Source organism: Rhinatrema bivittatum, chromosome 13 (genome assembly GCF_901001135.1).
Source record: "Rhinatrema bivittatum chromosome 13, aRhiBiv1.1, whole genome shotgun sequence".
Lineage (NCBI taxonomy): Eukaryota > Metazoa > Chordata > Amphibia > Gymnophiona > Rhinatrematidae > Rhinatrema > Rhinatrema bivittatum.
In genome coordinates, this window is record NC_042627.1 from 79,226,971 (window position 1) to 79,241,975 (window position 15,005).

Here is a 15,005-nt window from a genome sequence, read left to right on the forward strand (position 1 = left end):
ATTCTCAGTTAGAAATTATCACCAGTAGTCGTCTTTGGCACTTTTGCCCTTTTACCAAACAAGAACTTGACATTGAACATGCAGTTCAGTGCTTTTTGGGTCATAGGATTTCTGCGTTTCCCGATACGTCCAGAGCAGCCCAGAAACAGAAGACGTCAGGAGGCGTGACGAATATGGGGGCATAAGCTGGACGCTGTAAGATCGTCGTGAAAATTTCTTCAGATTTTACCCGTTATGCCAGCTAAGAGGAAGGGTAAAGTGAGGGTATATCCCTCTGAGACTCTGCCCTTTCCGACGCAATTAGAGATCACGAAATTTATGTCCTTACCTGGGCAAAATCCGGCATCTGAGGAATCTGATGTGGCAATTGGACTGGGAGAACCACTTGATCTGGCAGAGGAGGCATTGCTGAGTCCCGAGCTAAGGCAGCCACCGGCACAGAGAGAGAACGGGGAAAGCCTTGTGGAGGGACCAGGAAGTTATCTCACTTCCGTGCCCAAACGCGAAGCAGAAGGAGGAACAGCAGGGGAGACGCCGCAAAATTCTGAATGCCCTGAGGGTCAACAACCCTGGAGCACTGCTGCGGTATTCGTGGAGACTGGAGAGGAGATAGCGAGCGTGAGCCGCTCAGTCCAAGGTAACATCGAGGAGCCGGGTGCTCAGGCCGCAGCAGGGTACAAACAGGGACACTGGGACTATTCAGTCGTGACCCTTGACAATCTGTGGGATATGATGGCTGGGTTATCGTCTGAAGTGAGGACTTCAAATTTGAAATTAGATCAGACCACCTTCAAACAACACCAGGAGTTGGATGAGACTCAAAGGAAAGTAGGAAATATATTGGACAGAGTTTCTGATCTGGAAAAAAAGGATAAGACGACTCAGGAGTTTAAAGCAGTGGTTGCTAAAGACAGAGAGACGCTTGCTCGACGTCTAGAACAGCTAGAGAACAATGCAAAAAATATGAATATACGAATATTGAATTTTCCTAGAGTCATAGGGGAAATTCCTTTTGTGACTCTTAAAAGATTTCTTCAGGAAAGCTTGGGAGTCACAGATGAGGAAATGCCAGGAATCAATCAATACATGTTACTTTCTGCCTAGATCTAGGAATTCGAATAGAGAGCCATATGAGCAGTTGCAATCTAATTTGACTAATTTCCTTGAAAATTCAGATATGGTAGTGCTTGATAAGGGTACGCTATTAGTCTCTTTATTGTCTACCTATGATGTTAACAAAATTATGAAAATCTATTTTAGAAAATTTCCAGTAACAGTTTTGGATATTTCCATTAAAATTTTTCCTGATTTGGCTTTAGTTACTCAGGTGAGACGCAAGAATTTTCTTTCATTTCGACAAGAAGTGATTGATTTGGGTTATACGTTCTTGTTAGGTTTTCCATGTAAATGCCTTGTAAAAAAGAGAGATGAATGTTATATATTCTTTTCCCCAGATCAATTGAAGTCATTTATAGATTCAAAAAAAACCCACCACATCTACCCCAGTATTGTAATAAATCATAGAGACCAGGAATTGCTATGCCAGCCATCCAGTTTTTTTCCATGGTTTTTGAATTTTTTACCTAAATAACAACTCCCAATAATCTGCCTCTTATTTTGAATATTTGATAGTAAAAGATTAGGCAAATGTCTATGGATTTAAGTTTACTATTATCTATCTTTAGTTAAAGAATATACTAAGATTATATTTCATGTTTAAATAATTGGAAGTTTCCATGTAAGACCTGATATTTCTGCTACAAACGTTTTGTTTGATTTGTAAAATTGAAAAGTTGATAAATAAAGAATGAAAAAAAAAAATAAACAGAAGACGTTTTTGTCCCTTTAGGTGCAACAATGACATTGCAATTGCCTTGCTTATGTGTTATTAAATTGAAAGGGAATAAGTATTTAGTCTATGATTTTACTCAGCTATGGAATATTTTTTTAGACAGTAGGTTACTCAATAAGTTATGGTGTCAAGTTTGACTCTGGGTGGAACAGGATTTGCTTGAGATGTTTTGGTTGGAGGGAATAAGTGGAACGGCCATTATGAATACAACATTTGCCGTCTTTTCTTGTGTTTTTCCCTTATATTATCTTGAATCCCATGACATTGTGGTCTCTCTTACAATGTGTTCTATCGGATAATTTCTGTTATTACTGGGTTGTGGCTTTGTTCTTCTTTTTAGTAGGGAAAATGTGACTGTGTGTATGTAAAACATACTGGCTTTTCTGTTTCAACATTAATTATTGAAATTTTTTTTAATATTAATAAAAATTTTAAAAAAGAAATCACAAGGAGGATGCTGTGTTTTAAGCAGCATCTACACCAGTTATTTGTGTTGCTAAATAATTGCTCATGACACCAAGACAATTCAGACTCTGTAATCTCGTTTTTTGCTGTGATCGTGTAGCAGCAGTGATAGCCCCTGGATTGGAAGCCACATTAATTCTTCTGGGCCCTGGGTTTGGCTGTTTTGCAAAATATATGATTACTGTCCTATTCCTAGGGACTTTCGTTTTCAGTTTTTATTTTATTTTTCCTGTGAATTACAATGTTATAAAATGAAAATATTCAGTGGAAAAATGAAAACTGAAAACAATGGCCCCTTGCAGACAGGTACTATTACTGTACATTAGCTCTGACTGAAGCAGTCTTGTGCCTCATCTGCTGTATCTGTAATCTTATTTTGAACAGTTCTATCAAAATATTTTCTAGGCCTAAAATGTGAGCTTATTTATGTACCACCAACATTTAGTGTGGCAAACTCCAAGGTTGTTCTTTCATTCCAGTATAAAATTTGTTATGCAGAATAAGCCACAGTTAACTCTACTGCCTGTTGCAGTGAGGTGTTTGAGAGGCTTATGTTGCTTGAGAGTTCATTTATCAAATTATTTTGCAAAAGCAGAATGCCTCACCGAGTGGCATAAAGCTGGCAAGAGCCCCTGGATGAGAAATTGGTAGAAGCACGAGTCTCTTTATAAGAAATCGTTAGCTCATCACTTATTTAGCTCACGCCTTTAGCTCAAGGTGAGTTCCATTCAAGTACTACTGATATTTCCCTTCTCACCAATCTAACTGTATACCTGAGGCAATGCAGGATGAAGTGACTTGCCCAAGCTGACAAGCAGCACCAGCAGGAGTTCATCCCTGCTACTCAGTTGGCTCCTCCACGCCACTCCACGTGTCTGTTACCTCCGTGGTGCTCAAAAAAGCAAAGAATATTCCAAATCCAAAGCACGCTTCTGGTTTTAGGAGTGCGCACTAGAAGGTGAATTTTAAAAGCCCGACGCGCGTTAGTTAGGAGGTGTGTGAATATGCTGGGCTGGCACGTGCCAAGCGGATTTTATAAGCCGCCTGGGTACGTGCGTAAATGCCATTGCGCACACCCTCAGAACTTCTCAAAAAGGGGCGGGGCCATGGTCTGGGCAGTACATGGACTTGACCCAGAAATGTGTGTGCAAATTTTACTTACACGATCCAATGCGCAGCAAGGATCCCTGCTGCACACCTTTACTTCTGCTATGGATGGCATGTTTAAGTAAAATATATATATATATATATAAATATATATATTAAAAAAATAAGCCATTTCGGAGGGGTGTAAAGGGTCTGGGGTAACTGGGGTGTGAACAGGCTCAGACCTTCAGGGTTCAGAAGACCTAGCTGGTAACTGAGCGAACTGGGAAGAAACTGGTAAAACAGGCAATGGCATCGGCACGTGTCCCTTTTAAAATTTCCACACTTTCGCAGGCACACATCCACTTAAAATCTGGTGCACTTGTGCGCTTGGCCAGGATATTTTATAACAAGCACGACCCTGGGCATGGGCTGATGAATATGCACGCGGGTGCCCACATGCCAGTTTAAAAGTTACCGTCCCTTTCTTCTCTTGAAATAAACAGCATTTACATATTCAACAAACAATAATCTCACATGCATTAGCTTCCTTTATACCAACTATTCTAGGGAACCTTTCAAGGCTGTCCACGTAGCCAGTGCGTAATCACCAAAACTCCAAGGACAACTGCCCAACATTACACTCACTTCAAAACACTCCTAAATTCACATAAAAATAAAAACATTAAAGTAAATGCTGTAATAAAGTATTTTAGATCAGATCACCAGCATACGTCTAAAACACAATGAGGTCAATATTCAAAGGCATTTATCCGGATAACTTATGAGTTATCCAAATAAATGCCAATGTTTGAAATCACCAGCACTTATCTGGCTACATTTTATCAGGATAAGTCATTAGAAGAGTAAAATTTAGGTGGATAATTAAGGGTGTTTTGGGGTCATTCCACAATGGGGCTGAATTAGAGGGGTAACTCATCCAGCTAATTCCAATATTTGGAGTTAGTCAATAATTTATTTCACTGAATCTAGACATGGCCATGAACAGGGTTAACGTTATCTAGGCACATGTACACAGCTAATTTTAAGCTTATGCAACATATTTGAAAAAACAGCTGAATATGTACTGAGCAAAGCCAAAAAAAAACAAAAAACACCACACAATTCTGGCCCAGCAGACAGGCCTCCTCCCCCTGGCCATCCAAACCAGACTGCTGGACAAGTCTGGGTTGGCAGGCAGTGCTCTCCACCCCCCTTAGGTCCCCAAAATGTTTAGAAACTGAGTAGGCCACCCCCCTTCATGATTAATGTTGGTGTGCTTCCTCCTTCCCAAGTAAATTTAACCAGATAATATTACTGGTGGATATTCTGCAGGATCTTTATCCAACTAAATATCTTGGATAATTTATCTGGCTAACTTCAACCAGATAAGGGATCCATTTTCTGGATTTTTAAATACTGGTCTCAATAGTTCTTTAAGTGACCTATATTGCATGAAAATTAATGAGTAAAAGAACATAACTTTCAATAGCAAGCCCAACAAACCTTGAACTATGGGCTAGCAATGCATCCACTGGATAAGAGTGGATTAACAAACACTGACCTGTGTGACTTAACCTAGTCACTCACCTTCCGTGCAAGAGGAACCGCAACCAGAAGTTGCGCCTAGAAGGGATCCAGCCTATCTTCCAGGCCACAGACCTGCTGTGCGCGCATCTGCATGGCACGAAAAACAAACAGAACACGCTGCAGTCAGAACCAAATCCACAACACTGGGTGTCCATAAGCGTTACCATGAGGAGAAACAGAAGCAAGCAGAATTGTAAATACAGTTACAGGATCCCCCATATCGGAGGTGCACAGTAGTCCCACCCTAATCTAGGAGACGGAGCGCTTCCACGGCCAGCGGGCTCTGACTCAGCCTAACGGAGAGGAGCGAGGGTCGCCACTTCTGGACATGTGACGGGCTGCGCATTTCCCCAGCCCACCGACAACTTGTTCAAAACGCAGGCAGAGCTTAGGACACAAAGCAGACTCCATGGCTCAGGGACGGCGGGCGATCTCTGACAGCAGATCGCAGAGAGACAGAGCCCCAGAGCAGAAACTTCTGCGCGCACCGTGCACATCTGGCAGAGAGCCGGGCAGCCCGCGCCCACCGTGCGTGCCAGCTGAGCCCTGGAAAGGCCCTCACCGAGAGCCTGGACGTGCAGGCAGGCCGGCTCCGGGCTCGGCGGGAAGGTCCCGGCACGCGCTCTGTGGGCTTCTCCGCCGCGGACGCCTCTGCACGGCACGAGAACGGCCAGAGGTGCGCGCGCCCTTCCTCCTCCCCGGGCCCCGGCCAGCGCTTCCCTCCCTTGCAGGCACGGACCGCCAGCCGTGCGGTAACCAGGACTCCCTCACCTGCAGCGGCGCCGCCTTCCGCCATCTTGCTTCGGTTTTCTCCGCGCGGAGGAGTAGGAGAGAGAGAGAAAGAGAGTGCGCGCGCCCGACTCGTGACAGGCAGTTGGGGGGGGGGCGGGCTGGCAGGCAGAGGAGGCGCCTCGCGCGGTCCCAGCGCCCTACGTCACGCCGCCGCTGACGGCAGGGGGCGCCCCCGTGACAGCCGCGCGCGCCGTGCAGGGCTGGCGTGGGCAGGGGCGTTGAATAAGCTGGTTTTCAGTTTAGGCGATTATATGCTATATAAAACACGCAAGAACCCTCCTTATCCCTGCAATGCCTGATAGACCATCTACCACCTTCCTACCACTATCAGAATACACTGCGTGGAAACAACCATGCCTTTGCTTTCTTTCTGAACGACAGATCATTCAACCCCCTGCCTAATATCTAAAGGTGCAGAATTACAAATTTCTGGGTCAAAGAAAATACTCTTTTTTGAAATGCCACCTCACGAGCAGATGGAATATTAAACATTTCTCCATGTGCTGAGCGTAAATTACGCTGTAAACTAACTTTTTCAAACACCTGGCTCCCTCCCCCGAGCCACCTTTTACATTAGAGTCCTAAACTTAAACTTAGCCCTTTACCTACTCGGGAGTCAGTGCAGATCGTGTAATAAAGACCTTGCACTTGTTCTCGGTGGGAAAGCAAAGATCAACCTTGTTGCCATGTTCTGTACCACCTGCAAACATTGGAATTTTTTTTTTTTTTACCAGGTAAACCCACCAACCACCCATTGCAATAGTCTATTGGACTAGTGTTGCCAGAGGATGACACTAGCGCCTGAACCCACTGTCCAGAATACAGAAAAACTCAACATGTCCCAAAGGTTCCTTAATTGGTAAAGTTTTTTAAATGCCATCCACAGAATATGAAGCTCCAGAAACATTGCTTCATCCAGCTGCAACCCCAAATTCCTTCCTTTCAGAATACTCCTAATAACTGAATCCTTAATTATAAGATTCAAAGGGTCCAACAGTGATCAACTCCCTCAATAAAAACCCATTCTGTCTTTCCTTCATTTAATATCAACTTGTTTCTTTCCAACTATCTCACTGTCATTTAGAACATAAGAAATTGCCATACTGGGTCAGACCAAGGGTCCATCAAGCCCAGCATCCTGTTTCCAACAGTGGCCAATCCAGGCTACAAGAACCTGGCAAGTACCCAAACACTAAGAAGATCCCATACTACTGATGCTAACTTGATTATATAGCAGTTAATGGACTTCTCCTCCAAATACTTATCCAAACCTTTTTTAAACCCAGCTACACTAACCCCACTAACCACATCCTCTGGCAACAAATTCCAGAGTTTAATTGTGCAGTGAGTGAAAAAGAATTTTCTCCAATTAGTTTTAAATGTGCCCCATGCTAACTTCATGGAGTGCCCCCTAATCCTTCTATTATCCGAAAGAGTAAATAACAGATTCACATTTACCATTCTAGACCTCTCATGATTTTAAACATCTCTATCATATCACCCCTCAGCCGTCTCTTCTCCAAGCTGAACAGCCCTAACATCTTTAGTCTTTCCTCATAGGGGAGCTGTTCCATCCCCTTTATCATGTGGTCGCTCTTCTCTGTACCTTCTCCATCGCAATTATATCTGTTTTGAGATGTGGTGGCCAGAACTGTACACAGTTCTCAAGGTGTGGTTTCACCATGGAGCGATACAGAGGCATTATGACATTTTCCGTTTTATTCACCATTTCCTTCTTTAAAATTCTTGAAATTCTATTTGCTTTTTTGACTGCTGCATGTTAGGATTTTGAGGTGTTGGAGTGGATTCTTGGGTACTGCGGTGATGGCCACTCCCACAGGGAGGAGCCCAATGAGGAACCGCAGTACTAGGCTAGACTCTATACACGCAGACACAGAGAATTCGTATTTATTATGCAGCTTGGTGGTACTGCCAGGTATGGAAGCAGTGAGGTAACCCAGTAGAGACAGTCCAGGGGTCCTCAGGAGAGGAGATCAGTCCCACGTTCGTATAGATGGTAGGCAGCACAGGATACGAGAGAGAGTCCCGGATACAGACTCCAGCGCAGCAGCTGAAGATGAGACAAGCTGACAATGTTAGTTAATCACTGAAGTAGATAGCTGTATTGATGAGAATCCTGGCAGGCAGAAGTAGTTGAACTGTAGGCAGCAAGGTAAGGAGACCAGGCCCTCAAGGAGCGAGTACCCAGGTTAGAGTTAACCCCGAAGACAGAGAGAGCTTCCAGCGGCTGCTGGGAGCGGCAAAGCAGCTTAGACCGGAGTGATTCCAATCCAATCCAATCTTTGCTAACTCAGTTTGTTAGCAAACGAAGGGCAGGCTAAATACCCAGATGGCGTGACGTCACTCGGAGGGGACGCGCCCGAGGTTCCCGCCATGACGTGAATAAAGACGTGAGTGGCGTGCGCGCACCCTAGGAGGCTCTCAGGAAATCCATGGTGAACACCGTCGCTGTTGCCGTTCCAGGGATGCTGGAGAGAGTGGCATGAAGACACAGCAGCAGCCATCTTCCCAAGGCTTGAGGAGAGAGAAGGAAGAAAGGTGAGGCACAGAGGTTGAAGCTGTCTCAGACCGATGGACGCAACACTGCAGCACACTGAGCTGACGATTTCAATGCATTATCCACTATGACGCCTAGATCTTTTTCCTGGTTAGTAGCTCCTAATATGGAGCCTAACATCATAGCACTACAGCAAGGGTTATTTTTCCCTATATGCAACACCTTGCACTTGTCCACATTAAATTTCATCTGCCATTTGGATGCTCAATTTTGCAGCCTCACAAGGTCCTCCTGCAATTTATCACAATCTGCTTGTGATTTAACTACTCTGAACAATTTTGTATCATCCGCAAATTTGATAACCTCACTCGTCATATTCCTTTCCAGATCATTTATATATATATTGAAAAGCACTGGTCCAAGTGCAGATCCCTGAGGCACTCCACTGTTTACCCTTTTCCACTGAGAATATTGACCATTTAATCCTACTCTCAGTTTCCTGTCTTTTAACCAGTTTGTAATGCAGGAGAGGACATCGCCACCTATCCCATGACTTTTTAGTTTTCGTAGAAGCCTCTCATGAGGGACTTTGTCAAACACCTTCTGAAAATCTGGTTCACCTTTATCCACATGTTTATTAACCCCTTTAAAAAATTGAAGCAAATCTGCGAGGCAAGACTTCCCTTGGGTAAATGAACCTCAGCAGCAAAACAATCAGTACAATTCCAATCCTCCTCTCTCCCTCCCCACAGCTACACCTAACAAATACTCACAATCTGGAACAGATTATCAAATCAACCACTCAGTATCCCACTCAACCATAACAGTCAGGCCCCCAGCCCCTTCCCTACCCAACTCTCTGGGAATGTATCCGGTGAGGCAAACTTGAGACAATAAGGTCAAAGAGTCCTCTGTAAACCTTGTTTCTGTAACGCAATCCCAAATCTCCCGCCTTTTCCAGGATCCATAGCTTATCTTTTCTCCCAGCGTTCGAACATTCAGTAACATTCACCTGCTACCCTCCCATTCACCCATAACCCCTCTCTAATGACACTGCCCTCTACCATCTAGCCCGGCCCCTAATTCTAACCTGAACTGCTCTAAAATCCACCCCCATGCATCAGGAATGTTTCTGGTCAGCATCCTGAGAAGATTGGAGTTGGCCATCTGTGGTGTGATGGAGTTTGAGCTCCTGAGAGAGGCAGCGCCATCGCAATCAGATATCTACAGTCCCAGTGCTGAAATGGTTTCTTTTTATCTGCAGCATGGACAAATTCAAAAAAGAGAAATACCTTTTTCCACCAGTCAAATGCAGGTGATGTGGTCCCCCTGCTTCTCTGGTTCTTGCCTCCGTTTCTTCCTCCTTGTTTTTGCTCTTTAGATCCTTGGGAAGTAAATAGCCTGTTGTGTTCCTCAGGGTTCAGGTCTCTCATCCATGCTGTTTATAATCCACCCAGTATCTTTTTTTGATGACCGTCAGCTGCTTGTTATATGAGAGAGAAAGATTTTACAGGTGCCACAGAAGCAGATCTGGGAAAATCTCTTTTTGGCACTTGTGAAATATTCACAGTCGTTGTCCTATTTACCAAAAAGACATCTTTTCCTAGTTATCCATTGCTTAGTTATGGGACAAATGGATATTGCAGTGCCTTGCTTGTGGGATTAATCATACCATAGTTGCCTAAATGATGTACAATAAAATAAAATACAGTAAAATATATTTCAAGTGCAAATAGCTAACATATCAGTAGAGTAGTTAAAATAAAATAGCTAATCATACATCATTCAATTAAAACCAATAAATCATACATTATTAAATTAAAACAAAATAGAATTGATGAATACATTTAAAAAGAGGAAATAAATCACAATGCAAATCAATAATTAATAACAGTCCCTATAAATCACTAGATACCAATAAATTAATAAATACATGAATACAAAATGAATACAAAATAAGACCACTTCAAAAAACAATTACATGCAAAAATGTTAAACTCAATTTACCACTACTCTTGTCATCTCCCACTCAGTCAGATTCTAATGCAGTCAGTCATTTTAGGGCAGGGGTCCTTGGGGGCACATCTAGCGAGTCTGGTTTCCAGGATACCTACAATGTATATGCATGAGATAGATTTGTATACAATAGAGGTAGCACATGTAAATCTCTCTTATGCATATTCATTGTGGGTATCCTGTAAACCGGACTGGCTAGGTGTTTCCCGAGGACTGAGTTGAGAACCACTGCTTTAGGGCTCATGCCAAGGGCACGCAATGTATTTATAAAGTCACCTATGCGGAACCATGTCAGGGGCCTTACTGAAATCCAAGTACACTACATCTTGTGCTCTCCTCTGATCCAATTCTCTGGTCACTCATTCAAAGGAATTAATCAGATTTAGGAGCTTGTATATGCATTGTCTGTTTTAAGTGGATTTTTTTTCATACTATCATACTTGTAGGCTGCCCTGAATCTATTACATCATCAGGTGACCTATATATTATTAATAATAAATCAATAGCAACCAGAACAGCAACAGCCTCTTCAATCATGGGGGTTTTTTTTTCCATTCAGGGAAAGCTTAAATGCAAAAGGAGAGAGAGGTAAAAGAAGAGAAGCACTTGCTAGCAGTATCTGCATTTTCCCCAGAAACCCTGGCTGCTGTAGGAGTGGAAGCTCTGCCTCCAGGGCCCTAAACCCACCAGGCTCAGAAAAAAAGAACAAAATCCTGGCAGGAAAGCCTTAAAGCCTTTCATGTGCTTTCTGCCTAACTGTCTCATTGCAAAATATTAGCATTTCAAAATATATGGGTGAGTCATTGCAAATCACCCAGTCCGAGCTGCTTTGCAAATGAATCTCTGGTGCTGGTAAATGAGGCTTGGCCCTGTGTCACTGTCACAGTTTCCACTTTGTGCTGCTGCTCTGCTTTCATTCCAACTTCTTCTTCTCTCTCTCTCTGTCTCCTCTCCACTACAGGAAACCACTTACCACTCCTTCTGCTCTTCACTTGAAAAGAGGAAATAAAAATAAAGTACTGGCAGAGCATGGAGAGGGTTATAGCGTATACAGAGAAGTGGTCCAGAGAGAAATCAAGGTAACAGCCTATGCAGGACCAACCCGCGTTTTATATTTCCTTTCACCTCTCACTATATCGTCCTTCTGTATATCCTTAGTCTCTCTGTGTAATCTGTAATCTATACACACCCCCGCAATTACAGAGGGACTGAAGAACCCCAGGAAGAATAAATAGAAGCAGAAGAAAGTAAACCAATTGAAAGAAGAGGGATACCTAGAAATATTGGCAGCGAGACACAGAATACACTAAACAGAGATAAAGAACATGAAGAGAAAGCATGTAGAAAATAAACAAACTGCTGCTTCTTATACCAAAGGCAATCTATACATTCTGAGCTTTCTTCTCTTATAACCCAGATATTGGAAATAATAGGAAAACTTTGAAAAACAAATCTTTTAATATTTAGAGGGGAAATGACCTAAAAAAAAAACCACTTTTTTTTTTTTTTTTTTACAGAATTGGAAGAAATTATATATCACGGGTTGTGAAGGATGTCGATCCAGAATAAATAAATCTGAAATCAGATTTTTTTAATTTTTAAAAACCAAAGATAATTAAATATGTAAAAAGGAAGATCAGAAATTATGTACCATAGACAGAACCAAGCCCATGAAGTGCAAAGTAAGACGTCAAATCTTAAAGGGAGATGCAAACATCCATTGGTGGAAAACCTGGACTGGAAGACAGGTAGGTTGAAGAGGTGCTGTCTGGTCTCTGTACAGAACACAAAATATACTTCAGAATGCGAGGAAGATATAAGCAAAAAAAACAAATAGTATTACATATGATCATAGACTGAAAATGGAAAGACAGAATTTACAGAAAAGAAAGATGAAGTAATAAAGGACTAGGCAGGCTGTGACTCATCAAAAAATGCCATTTTTGCAAACATCGCATTGCAATGTGCCCAAAGCACACAATCAAGCCTATGACATTGTGCTCATACCCAGGCAGACGGGACAGACATATGAGCAGTGGGTATGTAGGGTTTAAATGTTAAAATGTGGGATACACAAAGAAAAACCCCACAACAAAGCAACACGAAAGGATTGTTATTTAATTGACTTTTTTCCCTTTTAGTCATACTATGATATTCTGGTTTTCTGGCAGCAGAGACTGATGCTAAGGGAAGAGAGGGCAGAGATTATCATCCTTCTCTGATGAGATGCTGAGAAGGATCTGCCAACGACCACCATGAAACTACATTCCCAAAGACAGGACTGACTTTAAGCAGAAGGGGGTGGCAAAAATGGATTTATTAAGGAAGTTCTCTTGAGACTGAATGTTTTCCATAAAAACGTATAAATGTGTGAGCATCAGTGCAGGCGTATGCATGCATGTGTATAGTGTAGTGTGTGGACATGAGACAAGGATGTGAGGAGGTAAATGGAAATGCTGGGCTGTGTACGGCGGAGGTGAAGTCTGCTGAAGCACTTTTAGAAAGGTGAACGCAGAAAACAGGACTGCATTTTGAAAAGCAGCTTTTGCTATAAGAAAGTGCAGCTTTTCCCCCCTTTCCCTCTCCTGGCATGGGATGGAATTAAATGGCATGGTTTGTTTGTGAGAAGTCTGTGAAAATAAAGCAAAGTGACAGAATTGCTTCCACAGCCTAAGCAAAGGCCCTTTCAGAAATACTCCTGTCATGGGCAGGAGTCAATATATTCAAGATTGAGGACTGCAGGAGGCGAATAAAAGTGGTATCAGTGTGGAGACAGCATCTCGTGGGTGAATCTATGGGCAGCTTCAGTGCAGCGCCTGTGATAGCTCTGCCTCCTTGTGTGACTTATGCCAAGGATTTTGTCAATGCCTGAGAAAAGCTGGGTATTTCCCGACACTGTCGAGCCCACAAAGAGCAGAGTGAATCGCCCTGCTAGTAGTGCTCCTTATGGCTGAAGTGAATATGAGGTGTATTCCTTCTTTGGAATTTTACTATGGGCACAAACAAAATGCTGTCCAAGGGAGCTAGAGGGAGGCACCACTCCTGTGGATAGGCAGTGGCCTCGCCTATCCACTATTGAATTAGTCGGTGGATGCCTTCATCCCTACTTCCCTCATTTCAAGCCTGCTGCATTATTTGATAAGCTCCAGGGTATAAAGAAATCCTGTAAGACCGTATCCTATTTAAACATGTTCGCCAGGCTCTCTCTTGGCTCAGGACAGCTGACCCAACCCCTGAAGTCCCATCCAGCCCAGATCCATGCAGAAGGGTTTTGTAATGCTGGCGTGCTGGGGCAGTGGAGAGTCCTCCGAGGAGTGAGGTCAGGAAGGAATCAGTAAAAGGAGAACACACACACAACTGAAACAAAGCTGAAAGGAAGGGGAAGATGATGGTATGGGAGCTTTGGAAAAACAAGCAGATTGACTGTCTGACCTAGTGTGTGCTTTAGTGTTTATTCTGGAAGGGTTAGTGCAGTCTCTCTGTCCAAAGATCAAAGGCCTTTCTGGGAACTGTCAAAGGAAAGGGGCCACACTCCTAAAATGTCCTCTGCTCTCAGGTTCTATCACACATACACATCTGTAAGGGAGCACAGCTGGGTCAGAGCAAAGCTTAAACCAAATCAGCCAGCACGTTTCATTTTCATCTGGGCTAACAGAGGGAAGTCATCATCTGAGCTAATCAATTCAGCTTAAATGTGCTGAAAATTATTTTTAAATTCCTTCTGATTTTGTCCTTTAAGTCATATCCTAGTATCTAATGCAATTTAGCTTTTCTTTGCTAAATTAAGTCCCTTCTTTACTGCTCCTGCTTTTCCCTTGCCTGCCCCCTTCCTTCTCAGTTTCTATATTCTTTGCTCCTTTCTGCTCTCCAGTCTCCTGCTTGGTCCGATCAAAGAGTCGCTCATAGGAAACTAAGGGCCTCTCGTCTATGAAATTCAGGAGTGTGCAAAAAATTATGCACAGCAGTAAATGTTCCCAGACAGAGATTATTATGCCCCAAAGTCAGACTAAATATTATGTAGCAAGCTAAATCTGTTTAATGCTGTTTCTGAGGCTCTCTGAACAAGAGGAGACAAAATTATGTCCTCTGCCATCAGGCTAGAATTGGTAAAGGTGGAGATGGAGCGATAATAATTTATAGGAATACTCCAACAATTCAGTTGCTTGACTTGGAAGTAGGAGAAGACTATGGAAGCTTTACATTAAAGGGAGCTGATGCAATACAGTGCACTCAGCCGAACGCACTGTTTAACCTGCAGTTGAACGAGGGTTATTGTAGGCGCAACCTAATCCCCTTATGTAATAAGGGGATTAGCGCCTCCACAACGTGCATCCAACGCACGGCAAAACTAATAGTGATCATCACAAGCAAATGCATGTTGATGAGGCTATTAGTTACTCACCCGAAATAAAAAAAAAAGTGCATCTAATTTACCCACTTAAAATATTGCATGACACTCCCAGGAGAGGTGCTTTTGTTTTTGCATTGGCCCCAAGTTGTTTGATTGGTATCTCGTATTGGTTTACCATCCTCCTAGTGCTACCGATGTTGGCCTGACACCACTTATTCATTAATTCTTCTATACCACAGAATAAGATACAAACACCGCATTAAAACAATAATAAAACACCCCAATATAAAACCAAATAGAATCATCACCCCACAACGCCCTGCCATTTTTATTTT

General features: G+C 42.9%; 1 protein-coding gene and 1 long non-coding RNA gene across 7 annotated transcripts in view; one reads left to right on the top strand and one right to left on the bottom strand.

Annotated features, from left to right (window-relative positions):
* The window catches only part of DENND4A (DENN domain containing 4A), a 123,775-nt gene extending 117,875 nt beyond the window's left edge, over positions 1-5,900 (bottom strand). For 4 of the 6 annotated variants that reach the window (XM_029575097.1, XM_029575092.1, XM_029575095.1 and 1 more), the window contains exons 1-2: positions 5,765-5,900; positions 4,994-5,080 (exon numbers count right to left, since the gene is read on the bottom strand). The gene's annotated coding sequence lies outside the window, so the exon portion shown is untranslated. Of the gene's footprint in view, positions 1-4,993; positions 5,081-5,236; positions 5,365-5,555; positions 5,605-5,764 lie in introns of those variants that run through there. The other 2 variants (XM_029575093.1, XM_029575094.1) reach the window with 2 other exon arrangements.
* LOC115075019 lies at positions 5,473-12,380 on the top strand. Its single transcript, XR_003852399.1, has 4 exons — positions 5,473-5,669; positions 6,520-6,644; positions 11,281-11,398; positions 11,837-12,380. It is a non-coding gene; the product is annotated as an uncharacterized LOC115075019 (long non-coding RNA).
* The last annotated feature ends 2,625 nt before the right edge of the window (positions 12,381-15,005 follow it).